This window comes from Vipera ursinii (assembly GCF_947247035.1).
Source record: "Vipera ursinii genome assembly, chromosome: 2".
NCBI classification, from domain to species: domain Eukaryota; kingdom Metazoa; phylum Chordata; class Lepidosauria; order Squamata; family Viperidae; genus Vipera; species Vipera ursinii.
The window spans coordinates 193839282-193855067 of NC_139513.1; positions in this window are offsets into that span (position 1 = coordinate 193839282).

The following is a 15786-nucleotide window of genomic DNA, read 5'->3' on the forward strand; positions in this document are numbered from 1 at the left end:
GAAAATCTATGGGGTTTGTGCTTAAAGAGTTTTCATTCCAGACCTTCTTTTAACTTGAATACCCACTAGTGACTTATAGTCTGATCTAGCCAAAAATGAGATTATTGAAACTCTGTCACTCATTACTGTCATTTTGGCACAACAAAGATTCTAAAGGTAGATAAAATTACCATTGGGGGATCCTGTCAATATTCTCTCCGCAGTGAGAGATCAGATTTGTGAGATGAATGTTTGAATGTAGACAGCAGCCAGATAAATGTACAAAGCCTTTACATCTCAGAATATATTGGCAACAGTATGTGGACTACTTTGCACATCCTGTTTTTCCCAGTGATACCTTTCATTTGTGTTTACCAGCAGCAATTCTTTTCTTGACTATTTTCCTACAGAAAGCAGTTATTGTGATATTATTTCATTCTTGTTTTGAATCCTGATAGTAAATCTGTTTCCATTAATTCATTTGAGTAAAGATGGTCCTATTTTTTCTACATAGAATCCAGAGGGACATTGCTGGCAGAAAATGGCATATATCATAGAGAAAGACACCTCTAAGCTTGTATGTGTACTTGAAGGAGCCTGTGGTGATGGTATATCTGTAGACAGACCATATTAGAATCATTCTTCTGTTGGACTGAAAGATAAGTACATTTCGATTTTTTAAAAAAACAGTTACCATCTGAGGAAGTAAAGTCCATCAGAAATGTCAATTGTAAAAACGGATTGTCAAAATTAAAAGTGGACTCTTATTTATGGATAGAGGAACTGCCTGGAGAATGGTTTCTTAATCATTTCCTCTCAAAGGATTCTTCATCTAAGAGCAAGATATAATAATGCATTTTTCTGCCCAGTGGGCGTAGGAAAAAAAAGGTCTGCAGAATTCACTCACTCATCATGTGAATTGTGTAGTCCCGTGTTTAAATGCTAATTCCCTAAATGCAATAATGCCCTTTCAGAAACAATGTGCAGACATAGCCTGCCCAAGGTTTCAAACTGCATTTTGAAAGGGTGCTTTGAAGTCCATTTTAAGTGAATCTGTGTATGTCATTTGCATGGCCTCTTAGAGAAGGCACTAGCTGAGCTAAATTAAATGGGACAGAAATATTGAGAGTTGCAAATTTGATTGGATAAGAACTGAGGGGTGGGTGGGTTTTGGGGATATGTATTGTAAAATCTTTTTTTGTAAAACTCTTTCATAAAAAAAAAGAACTGAGGGAGACGGAAAGAATATTTTATCCATTTCCCTCTTTCTTCAGTTCAAAATGGGCTTCCCTAGGCAAATTGGAGTACTCAAATCTAATTCCAGGAGGGACTAGATTTGAGACAAGAAAAAAAAACCTTCCAGAGGAATTATAAGCAATCCAGATTAAAAACAAAAGAGGAAAAATGATAGAGAAGGCAGAATGACTTCCTGGGGATCGGTGAGCATGCTGGCCAGAGGAAGGAATAGTGTCAGAATCCATTTATATCACATTCATAAATGTATGTTTAAAACATTATCCCCCCCCCATGGATTCTGCCATCTCCCGAGAAAGGAGGAGCGCATGTGGATTCATCCTGCCTTAGGTTATTTCAAAGACCAAGGGAAACCTTTTGAACTGGGGGAACAAAGGGGAGGGTTAGGGAAGAAGGCATCTAGCCTGTGTCTCCATTTGAATCTGTAGAGGAAGAAGGCAATAACCATAAAGATTCAAAGTTCCCATTTTCCCACAAAAGGGATGACACGAAGTAAAATGATGGGGGGCTGACCAAATGGGGTTGAGGGAAGGGGGGTTGAACCGGGAACTCTTTATAAAGTTTCAGTTTGTAAAACAATACCAAGTCCTGTCTTGTATTTCCACAACCAAGCATGTCCTAGTAAAAATTCCTTTTGGACTAGAACTGACTCCAAGAGTTTTTGTTTTCCTAAGACGTGGATTGAGGTGGGTCCTGACAAATAGGATCTGGGCAAGTTGTCGTCAGCCAGACCAGGAGAGTTCGGATGGGAATGGAGAAGCATCTGACAGCAACGGCTATGGCAAAAGAGAAACCAAGAACAGCAGAATGCAACACAGAATAGATGGTTCAGCAAGGAGAGCCACCAATACAGCTTTTACTACCAAGTGACCAAAATGAGCTTTACACTGCCCATCCAAACCAAGAAACAATGACAATTTTAGAGGCAGCTAAAGAGTACGAAGGGTATTTCCAACGGGAGAGCTGAAGTACTATACTGGAGCATGAGATTTGGGAAAGAGAGTGGAACAGACAATGTATCTGATCAGAAATGCTATATTGATGCAATGATTTCTATAACTGGTGTTTGTTTGTTTGCTGCAACATAAGTGGCATCAAACCAATCTTTAAAGTGAACTGCTCCTTTTGCAGTATGGGCCTCTTTATTGTTTAGAATGCCTTGCAAGGTTGATACAGGAACTGTTTTGAAATATAACAATACAGAGATGGAAATCATTTCAGAGTTTGGGCTGAGGATACATTTCCTGATAGTGAGAAAAATTAATCAGTGGGATGCCTTCAGAAGTTGTAGGTGCTCCGTTGGTAAAGGTTTTTAAGAAGAGACTGGACAGCCATTTGTCTGAAATGGTATAGGGTCTCCTGCTTGAGTGGGGGGTTGGACTAGAAGACCTCCAAGGTCCCTTCCAACTCTGTTATTCTGTTATTCTGATATCAGAATGAATGAATGAGTTTACCAACTCTCTAGAAATGGTTATATTGTCCATTCTGGAGGCTCAAGGTTCTGGGCCTGAATAAAAGGAAAACTCACCATGGCAACTATTCTGAATTGAACCATATAGAAGTTTTAGATAATGCCCATAGTTGAATTGTGTAGGTTTAATTGTGTAGGTCTAACTGGCATAATTGCATGTTTAATCTAGGGATCATTATTAGAGGCCAAGGAAATCAGAAGGGCAAAATTTGAAATGCTTGACTAGGTCATGGCCATTACAGCCAGTTTAAATATTATAGTCACCCTGCCCCCATCATAATGTATATTTTTGGTTATCACTGTATGCAGTCCTCCAAGAGGGACTCCAGCTGATTCCAAAATGATTTTACCTGTGCTAAGGATTAAACAGTGGAAAATAAATATTTATGCATAGTAAGGAAAAAATCCTTAACTTGGATTAAAACTCACACCCACAAATACACTCACACACCATTCTTAAAGGATGGGTTGTTCTATGATTTGAAAACTCTGAGCCATGGAAATAAGCAGTCTCAACTTCTCTTGTAGTCTATGTCCTCTCCTTACAACTTGAACACTCGGACATAGCAGTAAAATGACATGAAAAAGTCATTGCATATATCCATGAATTCTGGAAAAGAAATTGTGGAGTAAACTTTAGCACAGCGGAGTCTTTAATTTTTGACAACCATTCAACTGTATTCCAGAAAATTATGGCTATTTTCAAGAAGCAGACAGGCAGGCAGAAATCATTGCTTTGGTCTGAAACATGTTAACCTGAGTATGGAATAACAAAGGGAGGATAGATAGCAGATGTTGGAAAGTCAGAGGGATAGTGGGGGAGAAAACTCACCAGTTTGCCCTCTGGTGATGGGAACATGGCATTCTCAAAGCTCCAAAGGTGTCCATTGATCCAAAAATTTGTCTGTGTTGTAGTATAATAATCACACAATCACTAAATAGAAGAAGTATCAAGTTTAATCAGCAACAAAGAATACTATACAGGCAGATTTACACAACTATATAACTCTAGATAACCACTAGATGGCAGCAAAGAGATGCCAAAAATTCACTTTTAACTAACCTCTCTGGGTCATCCATATTTTGATGCTCCAGGTCTGGTAGCTGTAGGGTCAAATCCTTGAACCACCTCTGGACTGGCTGGGGTTTGTGGCTTGGGAAAGGTTTTCTTGAAAAACTTGCCCTGGGAAATCCAGATTTCTTTGGCAGTCAGCCAATGTGGCACAGTTCATAATTCCAGTTTATGTCTGTTATGTGCTTGACGCAGAGGAACTAGAAAAGGAGCCATGCAATTCATCCTTTGCAGTTTTGCTCAGGAACTTTTAGGAAGTGTTTATTCAACTGTCAGTCATACTTTGGGTGAAGATTATGTTGATATCTGCAAATTGAAATCCACTTTTCCTCAAAAGGCAGAAAAAGATTTCTGTAAAGCATTTGCAAAGAACAAGGAGGTTTAGCAATCAACTAGAATTCCCAAGTTCCTTGTGAGAAGGATGAAGAGATTTTACAGAATGTCCTATATCAGGGCTTTTCAACCAGTGGTACGGGTACCACCTGTGGTACATTGGCACCTGGCAGGTGGTACGCGACCATCCTAGACAAGTAGCGGGGGAGCGGAACGAGCTGAACCGGTGGCAGCACCGCACAAGCCTGAGCAAGAGACGGCTGGAGCTGCAGGGCTGTGAGGGCTCAGCAGAAGCGCCAGGAGCAGCACCAGGCTCCAGTTGGAGCTCGGTGCTGATCCTGGTGCTTCTGAGCCCAGAAGAAGCGCCGATCAGCTGGAATGTTGCAGCATCTCCAGGGTCTTGTGATTTACATTCAGATGCTTGGCAACTGATTCATATTTATGGTGGTCACAGTGTCCCAGGGTCATGTGAAGTGACCAAAACCTGCTGCAACCACCCAGCAGACGGGAAGGAATAAAAACGAAACACCCCTCACCCCAGCCCTGCTGCCAATCCTCAACAGAAATGCTCTCAACAATGAAAACCTCAGACAGGAGGAAGAGCGTTGACGGCCAGGCAGGCAGGTGTCTTGCTCGGCTGTGGCTTGGGGGCACTTTTTTCAGTGCCATTGTAACTTCAAACAGTCACTAAGCGAACTGTTGTAAGTCGAGGACTACCTGTACTTCAAGTTTTTAACACCTTGCTAGGCGACTGGTAGTACTTGGATGTTGCCATATCCTAAAAGTGGTACAATGGGTGAAAAGGTTGAAAAGCCCTGTCCTATATCATATACTAAATAATGTAATTTCTCCTCATGTTTCTAGAACCCATGTAATACAAACATTGTAATATGAAAACACCATCTTATATTCTGTACCAAATGGTAAATATTCTAGTTAACATTTTATTGTCATCAGTTTTGATGCCATGTCCAGCAAGTCATTCAACCAGTACAAACCTCTTTAGTCATTTGATAAAGAGGCCCCTGATGAATCTATGTTTGATGCAGGTTAGAGGAGAAAGTCTTCCCCACCTTCCGGCTGCTATAGTAATGTTGCAGGCAGAAATTCAATAGGTGAACAAGAACATGCTGCAAGCAGAGCATATGCAGAACACCCATCAGAAACAAGTAATATACACTGATATCCCAAATGAATCTATTCAAGAATAACAAATATACCTGAAGAGCATAGCAATTGCTATAATCCAAAAAGCAAATTTTGCTAGATATCCCAGCCTAAAGGAAAGACATTGTTAAGAGATTGGGTGGGATGATCAGTAGCAAGCTGTGAATAGTTAACCTGCACTGTAGCTAGCAATCTTGCACATAAAGATTAGAGAAATGTTCAGCTGTGAGGTCCTTAAATTGCAACCTTATTGCTACTCCCTCAAATCTTGCAAGCAATTAAGGGGCCCAGCCCATCAAATAACTTTTGGGTTTGCAAAACTAGGACATTAAAATCCCATATATATTTAACCAATCCTGCTTCAAATCCATCCCATGTACATTGCTTTGCCTTTTACATGTAGTTTTGCTAAGATTCACCAAGACAAATGGCACAATGTTCAACTAACTAGACTGAATGCATTTTATTAGTAGGTAGAGATTGTGTGTATCATAAAGATATTTAACAAGTATTCGGTTTGCACTCTGGACAATATTCACATGGTTGGTAGTAGCATCCCATGTTCCTTTCTCTGTCATGCAGCTCTTAATACCCACAGCTTCTGATCATTAATTCAGTCTAAAATGTATGTCTAGTCTAGTATATCTAAGTGGTCCTTTTACATACAGGGATATTTCCCATCGTAAAAAATATTCCCATTATGTCTGTCAGTTTTCCTTGGCTTCCCTAGCCCCATCATTCTGAATCAGCATTCTGTGTGATTGGGATGACTATACCTCCTAATAGCTCTAGAGTAGACCTATCGGATCTGGGCTGCAAACATTTGGGCAATGATAGCAAAGGGTTAGTTTGGGGGGTTTGTATTTGTATTTCTTTACTGCCATCTAGTGCTGATCCAAGTTTCTGCAGCCCAGATCTGGCAGCCTTCATCTTGAAGGCACTGGGGAAAGCTGTTAAACTAAAACATCTTCTACTTATTGAACTGTGAAAGACACAGGAGTTCTGCCAAGGAGAAGGTGGAATCCTGGATATATTTTCCTGGGAGAAAACCCAACTGAACTCTGGAAAGAGGCAGAAATAGATGTGCATTTCTTCCCTTCCCCCACCCTTCTCCCATATATATATATATATATATGGAGAGAAATTAGTTGATGTATACTAAAGTGTCCTTGGTGTGATACACTTCCTAAAAGGAATACTTGGCTATTTCCAAGTTGAATGCAGCTTTATTTCTCTCTACCAGTAACTCTTTGCACCTGCACAAAAATTGTTTCTCCTTGATTAAGTCAAGCAAGGGAGGACAACGTGAAGTCTTCCACCAGATGCTGAGAAATGTAACGTTAGCAAGAGCTTTCACCTGTAAAAGCTTAAGGGAAAACACAAATGGTAGCTGGTGGTCACTGATACCACTTGTGGTGTTGCTGTAGTAGACAAACATTCCTTGCAAGCAGGAGCTGCCAATAGTGGTGTTTATGCTTACTGCCACCATAAAATAAAAACAAATGTTTTGGAAAGCAAAACCAGAAATGATTGGGCAAAAGGAAGTTCCAGCAGGCATCAATATTAGATCACTCAAGGTACAAGCTTCAGCGTTGACTATAGAGACCTTCCTCCAAGCTAAAACTTGCCTTCTTATTCTCGGTATCCTAAAGAACTGAAAGCATTTATTTTAATCCCTAAAGGAAATGCCGGCAGGAACTTTGCAAGCACGGATATTATTATATGTCTATTCATTGATTGCTCTTTCTCGGTTTTCCTACTGTGATTATTATACTCCTGCCAATTCCTACTCTGCACTATTGAAGAGTTGTTTCTACAAGGCCATGTTTATCACAGGGTTAAAAAGATCAGTACTTAACTAGCCCGTTCTGTGATTGAAAGCCCTTAGTAGTGCCTAAGGGAAAGAGTGGGTCTCAATTATTTGGGAGGAGTCAGCACACCTGGAGACAAATCACTGGAGTTAAAAAAAGAGGAAGGCAACAAGGGTGGGGTATTGAGGTTTGCTTAAATGCTGTTGGGTTTTCTAGGGATTTTTTTTTTATTTTTAGATGGTGATATTGGGTGCAGGGAAGTCTTTTTTGCTCTAAAGCGTTGCCCTCAGTCTAGAATTGCAAAGACAGTGAGTATGAGGATTTGGGGAGAATGGCTCTGCGGGTAACAACTCCTTGTTGGTTGTGACCTTTCCAAGACAATTTGCAGCCTTTAATAGCTGAGAAAATGATAAGAGGCTCAACTTTGGGCTGTGTGGTGGTGGAGCTATAACTTGCCAAATATTGTGTTGTATTAAATTGTTTTTGCTCATTAGCACTTGCAGTATGGACATGCTTTGTAGGCTCAGCCTAACTAAAGAGCAGGTAAAATTTCCTCCTTGCAAGTAGAAATTCTATGCATCCACTGGCTGCATGAGCAGCCAGATGCAAGTTGGGAAACTGCTTTCTTATCACAGTAACCATAGATAAACTTTGCTTGTTAAAAGCACAGCACAGTAGAACTGCAGTGATAAGAAAAAGGAGTACTTGGCTTTAAATTCTGTGTTAAAAAGATATTAAATTCTCAAACGGTAGCAGCAGCTAGAAGGATCACACCAACAGAACAGTCCGCGTGGACATGGCTGTATTGTTAGCTAAGTGTAAAATGCAGTTTGCAGGTACAGTAAATTGGTACCAAGATCTCAGCAGCAGACAATGAGTTCAAACCCAGGCTGTGTTTAATATGTGGTCTGCTCCAGGAAAGATTTTTCCTTCATTTAGTGCTATGTCTGTTACCTTACAGAGTGAATCCATGGCAAATCAATCGAGGAGATCTACAAAGCTCTCTCAACGCTGCTCTTCCCTGACCTTACAGGACGAGGCACACGCCTTGCTTTCCCACAGCTGCTCTCCGAATGTCTGTTCTTCAAAGGGCCCCCAGCTTCGCAAGCAGGTTTCTACTTCATCTCTCCACCCTGAGAGACAAACTCGTGCAATGCAACTGAATGTGTCCCGATGCCGTCGCTCAGAATCCTTTACTGTGCCAGATTCAATCATGGTGACTCTGCTCCAGGCCTTGGCCCAGACGGGAGTCCCACTTTCGGAGGCAAAGTTCTTTGAGGCTCTTGTGCGGCAGGCAGGAGCTAAACGACCGCTCCCCTCCATTGCGCAGCTCTATCGTAGCTTCCTTCCTGCCCTGAGACGACAGCATGAATTGTCTCTTTGCCACAGCCTTCGGCACCGGGATGCCTTTGTCTTCCTTCATGAGGCTACCACCGACGATGGACGGGCAGCCCTTGGCCTCTCCCTTCTGCCCCTCAATAGACTTGGGCAGTCTCCACTGCTTCTTGGGATTGAGATCCTGGAACAGCTGAGCCATCACTTAGTGGCCCGTGCTGTGGCCCGCATGCTGAGTGAAGGGCATGTTTTGTTCCACCGGGTTCTGGCTGTGGTCACTTCTGGGGGGCTGCCTATGATCCAGGCCTTTGCTGCAAACGGAATCTTAGGTGCAGTGTTGCCAGCTGCCCTTCATGTTCCTTGCTTGTACCATCAGTTGGAGTTGGTGATGGAGCTTTGGCAAGATAAGTTAGAAAGGCTGGTTTCACTGCAGCAGCTTCTGGAAGAGACATTTGGACGGCGTCCAACTTTGCGTCACCGTTATACACTATTCCTGAAAGAGCATGAACTAAAGCTGTCTCTCCCTGTATCCAATAGGCAGGCCGGCCCTGAGGTTTGGTTGGAGAAAGCAACAGGCATTGCAGAACATCTCCCTCTTCTAAGGGAATTTGTAGCAACTGATGAAGTTGAGGGACCCATTATGGCAAAACTGCAGAGTACCTTAGTGGAGAATGACAAGGAACTTATGGCAGAAGCCACCTTTGTAGCCGAGCATGCCCGAGGTCTGTTGGCCATGGCACGGTTTCTCCACCAGACAGGTGAGCCTCTGGCCCACCAAATCTATGGAGAACTGGATTCCTTGCGAGTTTCTTTCTCCTATCACTTAGATGCAAGACTGGGGCCCAACACAGAACAACATCTGGCTCTGTGTCCACCTCAACTGGGAAAAAAGTTTCGTGAAATCTTAGCTCAGAGCCTGAGTCGCCTGGAGCATCTGTTTGACTCTCATCCTGCTATGCCCACCTTGAAAGCAGTGCGGGCACTTGATCCCAAGCAACTGGGGGCTGTAGGATGGAGCCAGATAGAGCATGACCAGGGGATCCCCGGCCTATCGGAAGTGCCAGAAATGGAATGGTTTAGGTATCAACATTTAGCTGAAGCAGCTCCTGCTGATATCTCCCTGCCTCAGTGGTGGGAGGCACACGCTGAGCAGCTTCCTGTGCTGAGCCCGCTGGCCCGGCGATACCTCTGGCTGCCTGTCTGTTCTCCCAAGTCTCCCTTCCTCCCGGGAGGTTTCTTCAACCTAAAAGTGGCTGAGGATGGCTTTACAGAGGAAGGTGCACGTCTCTTATGCATGCTTAGGTATAACCGCAAGCTCCTTTAGTTGACTACTTCTATGTAATTTATCCAGGACTGGACAATGTTCACTTGGAATGGTGCGAAACCTCTAGTGTTTGCTTCAGTTCTATGAGAATTTCAAATGGTGTTGCCTTGTTCACTAAGATGGAAAGTCACAAAGTAGCCTGATGGTAAACTAATAAAAATTTCACCTGCATCAAATATTTCTTGTTCCTTCCCTTTTCTGGTGGGTAAGGTTAAATGGAGATCACAGTGCAACTTGTACAATGAGCATGAACAGTACTGTGGGAATTGTAAATAACTATGGCCTGAAAATAAGATGTGCCATTCAGTTGGGTTATCTCTCAGTGGTTTTATGGATACCAGCTTGAACGGTATTCCTCCACGTCTCTCAGTCTTGTCAATCCCTTTTTTTTTCACCCCACCGTTGACTTGCATCACATATTCTAGTAAAAACTAAAGAGCTGCCAATCCATGCATCTGCCCGTTCATGTGGCAATGCTTTCAGAAATGGGCACCGTAGCATTTCAGTGATGCTGTACTCTTGACTGCCAGCCAGTAGATGGAGCTTCTGAGTCACACTAAACTCCAGTTCTTTTAGCACCTACACTATCTAGACCTTGCTCCAATGGAAAGCAGAGAAAGTTTCCAAAGAAAGTTACAGAATTTCATTAAAAGAAATTCTAGTATGATTCTTACATTTGAAGGTAGGTCTGGCTGACCTGGTGCTGTTTAATGGCTAGTGAGTCGTGAGCACAGCCTCCTCTGACTTCTCTAAAGAAATATATACCTCCCATAGATTCAGTTAAGATTCAGAAAGTAAATGGCTTCTGAAGAGCAGCCTGCTGCATTGCATCTGTTTCATCTCTCTAATGCCAGATGAACCGAAATTAAACTGTGGGGAAAAGCCAGCAGCGGTTCACGTTTTGGCCGACATGCTTAGGTTTTTAGCGGCAGCAGCAGTCCACCATCTTCCACACCAGGGGTTGGAAGAGCTGACTTTCAATAAATAAATTGTAGAACCCCCAATTAAGAGGCAAAGCTGTAGTGATCAAAATTTGGCTGCATTCAGAAATCAACTTAAAACTCCCACAGAACCTCGGCATAATTCACACAGAATCCAAGGGTTCTCCGGAAGTCAGTTTGAAAAATCCTGTGTCAATGTCTCTTTTGAGAAGAGTAACACACGGTTGTTTAATGGTGGAGATTCAGGAGACTTTTTTTATATATATTGACCGAGCTAATTTTTTTTTTTGCTCTGGGGAGATTTCTTCTATATTTTGTATGGAAAGAGACTTCTAGATTGTACATAGGTGTTATTCTTTCTTGCTAAATATCCAGCAGGAAGACTTAATACTGGGTTTATACATACCCTATTTGGTGATGGAGATAACTTGCTTTCAGGGTTAACATAATACATACCAAATGGCCTGGGTTCACACAACCCCAAGACTAACCCCAAAATAACTAAGTTTAAAAGAAACACATTTAGCGTGTTGTGTCAATGCAGCTGCCCATGTTTGAATATGGCACATCTTGAACATGCCTCGGCATGTTGTGCCTCGGCAAGATATATTTCATTTTTAAAACAAAGTTCATTGCATGTTAAAAAAAACATGTCAGGGAAAGAAGGTTGACTCGTCTGAAAGTCCTGCTGGCTGGCTGTATGCAGGAAAAGAATAAATATGTATGTTTATTTTAATTCAAGAGAATTTTGCCTTACATTCTGAAGTACTCTGCCCAAGCAAGCAAGGTAATTGAGTGGCTTTAAAAAAAACAAGCTGTTTCAAGGAAAACAGAATTTGTTTGATCAGCAGCTACTACTGACAGGTTGTGCACTGCAATGTTCGATAGAAAGATCAGTGTATTTATTAAACAAATTTATAGAGCTGTCCAATTCACACATTTGTAGTTCCTGGTGGCTTATATTGTTATTGTTTGGGTTATATTACACATTCAACCATTGTCTCAAACCTTGATGGACAGCCATTAAGACTCCTGTAATTTCAATTATCTTATTCCTTATCACACTTATTGTCCAATCCAAAGTAAAACTGAAGAAATAAAATATAATTACACATTTAAAAGTATTTTAATAATAGCACTTCCCCTCAATTCTCAAGTCTACCTGATCATTTAACTTTTAAAATTGTATTAGTTTAGTAGATAAGGACTATTTAAAATGTATTGTTTCAATTCCTATACCAAGTAGGAGACTGGATCTAATGGCCTATCTACCCTTACTTACAATTCTTTATAAATATACCGGTACGTGCAAGGTTTTAATGGCAATTTAATATTTTATTTTCCAACAATGTTCTTAGGCTGAAGAAAGATATGGAATGAATCTTATTTAAAGTTCTTGGCAAAAACATTGAATATTATTTGGATCAATAAATTCTTTTCAGAATCACTCATGCCTTAGTATTTGGACTGCTGCAATACACTCGTACATGAGATTGTCCTTGAAGACCATTTGGAAGCTGCAATGGGTCCAGTGTCTGCAAGAGCAGTTAGGACTTTCCTTTCTTTAATATAATTTTTTATTGAAAAATGAAAAAGAGTAACAAGTAAAAGAACGCATGACAGTTTCATTCATTGGCATCCTTCAGTCTCAAAGAGACTATGGCAGACATGTCAAACACAAGGCCCGGGGGCCAGATCCGGCCCGTGAAGTGGTTTTATGTGGCCCGTGAAGCCACACTGGAAACAGTGAGGGAACGGCCCCCACTGCCTTGGCCCTGGCCCAGAGACCCTCCGCCTGCCAGAGACCCTCAGATCTGTCCCACTCCTGCCCAGGCCCCCATAGGCCCCCTTGATGCGAACGATGTAGAGCTGGCCACGCCCACCCAGTAGGCCATATGCACTTTAGCCACGCCCACCCAGTAGGCCATGCCCACCCAGGCCAGACCCACCCGGCCCCCTGAGGGCAACCACAATGCTGATGCGGCCCTCAATGAAATTGAGTTTGACACCCCTGGACTATGGTATCGTGCTCTGGAAAGAGGTCCTAAAGCAGCATCTGGTGTGGCTAAAAAGGCCAAGTTGAGAGTGGTGGTCCCTTCCACACTGAGGGCAGATACAATCTTTCCCCTGTCCAGCCCCCAGATTTCTCTGGTTCCCAAACTGCCTCTTTGCCTCAGCCTGCCACACAAGTGTCTCTTCGAATTGGAGAAGGCCGTGCTGCGTCTTTAGCCTCCAAGCTGAGCGATCAGAGATCAAGGTTTCCCAGTTGTTAATGTCCATTCCCAAGGCCTTTAGATCCCTCTTGCAGATATCCTTATATCGCAACTCTGGTCTCCCTCTGGGGCGCTTTCCCTGCACTAGTTCTCCATACAGGAGATCTTTCTGAATCCGACCATCAGCCATTCTCACGACATGCCCAAGCCAGCGCAGACATCGCTGTTTCAATAGTGTATACATGCTAGAAATTCCAGCACATTCCAGGACTGTGCTATTGGGAACTTTGTCATGCCAGGTGATGCCAAGAATACGTCGGAGACAGCGCATATGAAAGGTGTTTAACTTTCTCTCCTGCTGTGCGTAAAGGGTCCAAGACTCACTGCAGTACAAGAGTGTGCTCAAGATGCAGGCTCTATAGACCTGGATCTTTGTATGTTCTGTCAGCTTCTTATTAAGCCATACTCTCTTTGTAAGTCTGGAAAATGTGGCGGCCGCTTTACCAATATGTTTATTCAGCTCAGTATCTAAAGAGAGAGTGTCGGAGATGACTGAGCCGAGGTACAGAAAGTCATGGACGACCCCCAGTTCTTGTGCAGAGATTGTAATACAGGGAGGTGAATCCACGTCCTGACCCATGACTTGTGTTTTTTTCAGGCTGATTGTTAGTCCAAAGTCTTGGCAGGCCTTGCTAAAACAGTCCATAAGTTGTTGAAGGTCTTCGGCAGAGTGAGCAGTAACGGCAGCATCGTCAGCGAAGAGGAAATCCCGTAGGCATTTCAGCTAGACTTTAGACTTTGCTCTTAATCTAGAGAGATTAAAGAGTTTTCCATCTGATCTGGTCTGGAGATAAATACCCTCTGTTGCAGTTCCAAAAGCGTGTTTCAGCATGACAGCAAAAAAGATCCCGAATAAAGTTGGCGCGAGAACACAGCCCTGCTTCACTCCACTTCGAATGTCAAAGGAATCTGATGTTAAGCCAGCAAAAACTACAGTGCCCTTCATTTCCTCGTGAAAGGACCTGATGAATGATGAATGTATGACATGAGCCAGTTTAGTCTAGTCTAGTGCAGTGGTAGCAAACCTATGGCACATGTGCCAGAGGCAGCACTCAGAGCCCTCTCTGTTGGCACGCGCACCACGGTCGCCAGCAGCAGGTCCATCAGGCCGCCACTGCCGCCAGGAGCAGGAGCCACGCCCAGCACAAAGGAGGCAAAGCGGCCGACTAGCCAGCTCAAGTAGAGGTGGTAGAGCAGAGGTCACCAACCATTGTCGATTGGTGGACTGGAAAAAAAAGGAGGGGGAAGCATTTTACATGCGTGCACGGGTCCGTGAGCATGCACACACTGCAAATGGGGCAGGGCTAGGGCCTGTGTGATACTCACTAGCCCTGCCCCATTCTTGCGTGGTGCAGCGCCTTGTATCTGCACCCTGCGGTGCCGTGATGGCCATTTTTGCACCTTGCAGCACGGTGGCCCATTTTTGTGCCCCCAGGTTTTGCATGCCAGAGGCAGCACTCAGAGGCGCCTCCCTGCCCCTCCCCGAGGGCACCACAATGCTGATGCAGCCCTGGCACTTTGTGATAAATAAGTGGGTTTTGGGTTGCGGTTTGAGCACTCGGTCTCTAAAAGGTTCGCCATCACTGGTCTAGTGGTTAAGGCACCAGGCTAGAAAATAGGAGATAGTGAGTTTAAGTCCTGCCTTAGCCATGAAAGCCAGCTGAGTGACTTTGGGCCAGTCGCTCTCTCTCAGCCCAACCCACCTTGCAGGGTTGTTGGTGTGGGAAAAATAGGAGGACAAAGGTGTGTTGTGTTCACTGCCTTATTTATAAAAATAACAAAGGCAGGATACAAATAAGTAAAATAATTAATACAACGGGTTAAAAGTTTGGTTAGAATTATGGATCAATAGGGGAATATGTGGCAGAAAGGACTGCAATTTACACTGTTACAGTCTTAAAGATAATTTTAATAAAATGCCATCAGTAAAACCATCAAGGAGAATAAAGGCTCTTCAATCATCCTAGAAATGTAAAAAAGCCAAAAAAAATGGACACAGTTACACACAATAATACTCAGGTGAGTTGAAGGTTTACTTCAACTGGCCTCAGAGACTCTCCAAAAGAATGCAAATGACCTGCTGTCTGCAAAGAGTATAAATCCTTCCATTGCAGTCAGAGCTGAAGAAGCTTCTTGGATGAAAAGCAAAACATCTTTAAAAAGAAACAAGAAAGTCCAGTTGCCTCCTGAAAAAGCACCTTTGGGACAACCATGACCTGGATGATGGAGACTCTCCACAGACATTTCCCTACACGATGACTACAACAAAACTACTATAGACACAAAGGTGAAAAGGTGTGATTTTATCTACTACAATGGAGGAGTGGATGGTGAAGAAAGACAAGGGAATTTGTCCAGGTGGCCAAATCGACTGCTTTAAGCAGAGGGAGGGTAAAATGAGGACCCAGATTGTTGGGGGCAATTAAGCTGACTTTGTAATAATGCCGCTTGGGGTGTGTGTGAAAAGCCCTAATAAGCAGGCATATACATAGAATGAAGGCTACTGCTAAGCTTGTAAGCCGCCCTGAGTCTTCGGAGAAGGGCGGGATACAAATGGAATTTTTTTAAAAAAATTGGTCTAAATTTCATTATGTTTGGCTCCTTCTGGGAAACAGAAAACAGAAACTACGCTAATAACGCGTCTGGTGAGGTACCTCCTTCTGTGCCATTTAAACTTTGAAGCCCCCCCCCCGGATTTATTCTCTTCTCTCACTCCTTAGCCCTCCTCCCTCTCCCGCCAAGGACCTCCAAAGGCTCTTGCCGTCGTTTCTGTTTATAACGGCGAGGCTGGGGGCGGAGACATAACTCCAGGCTGCCTCTTTTAAC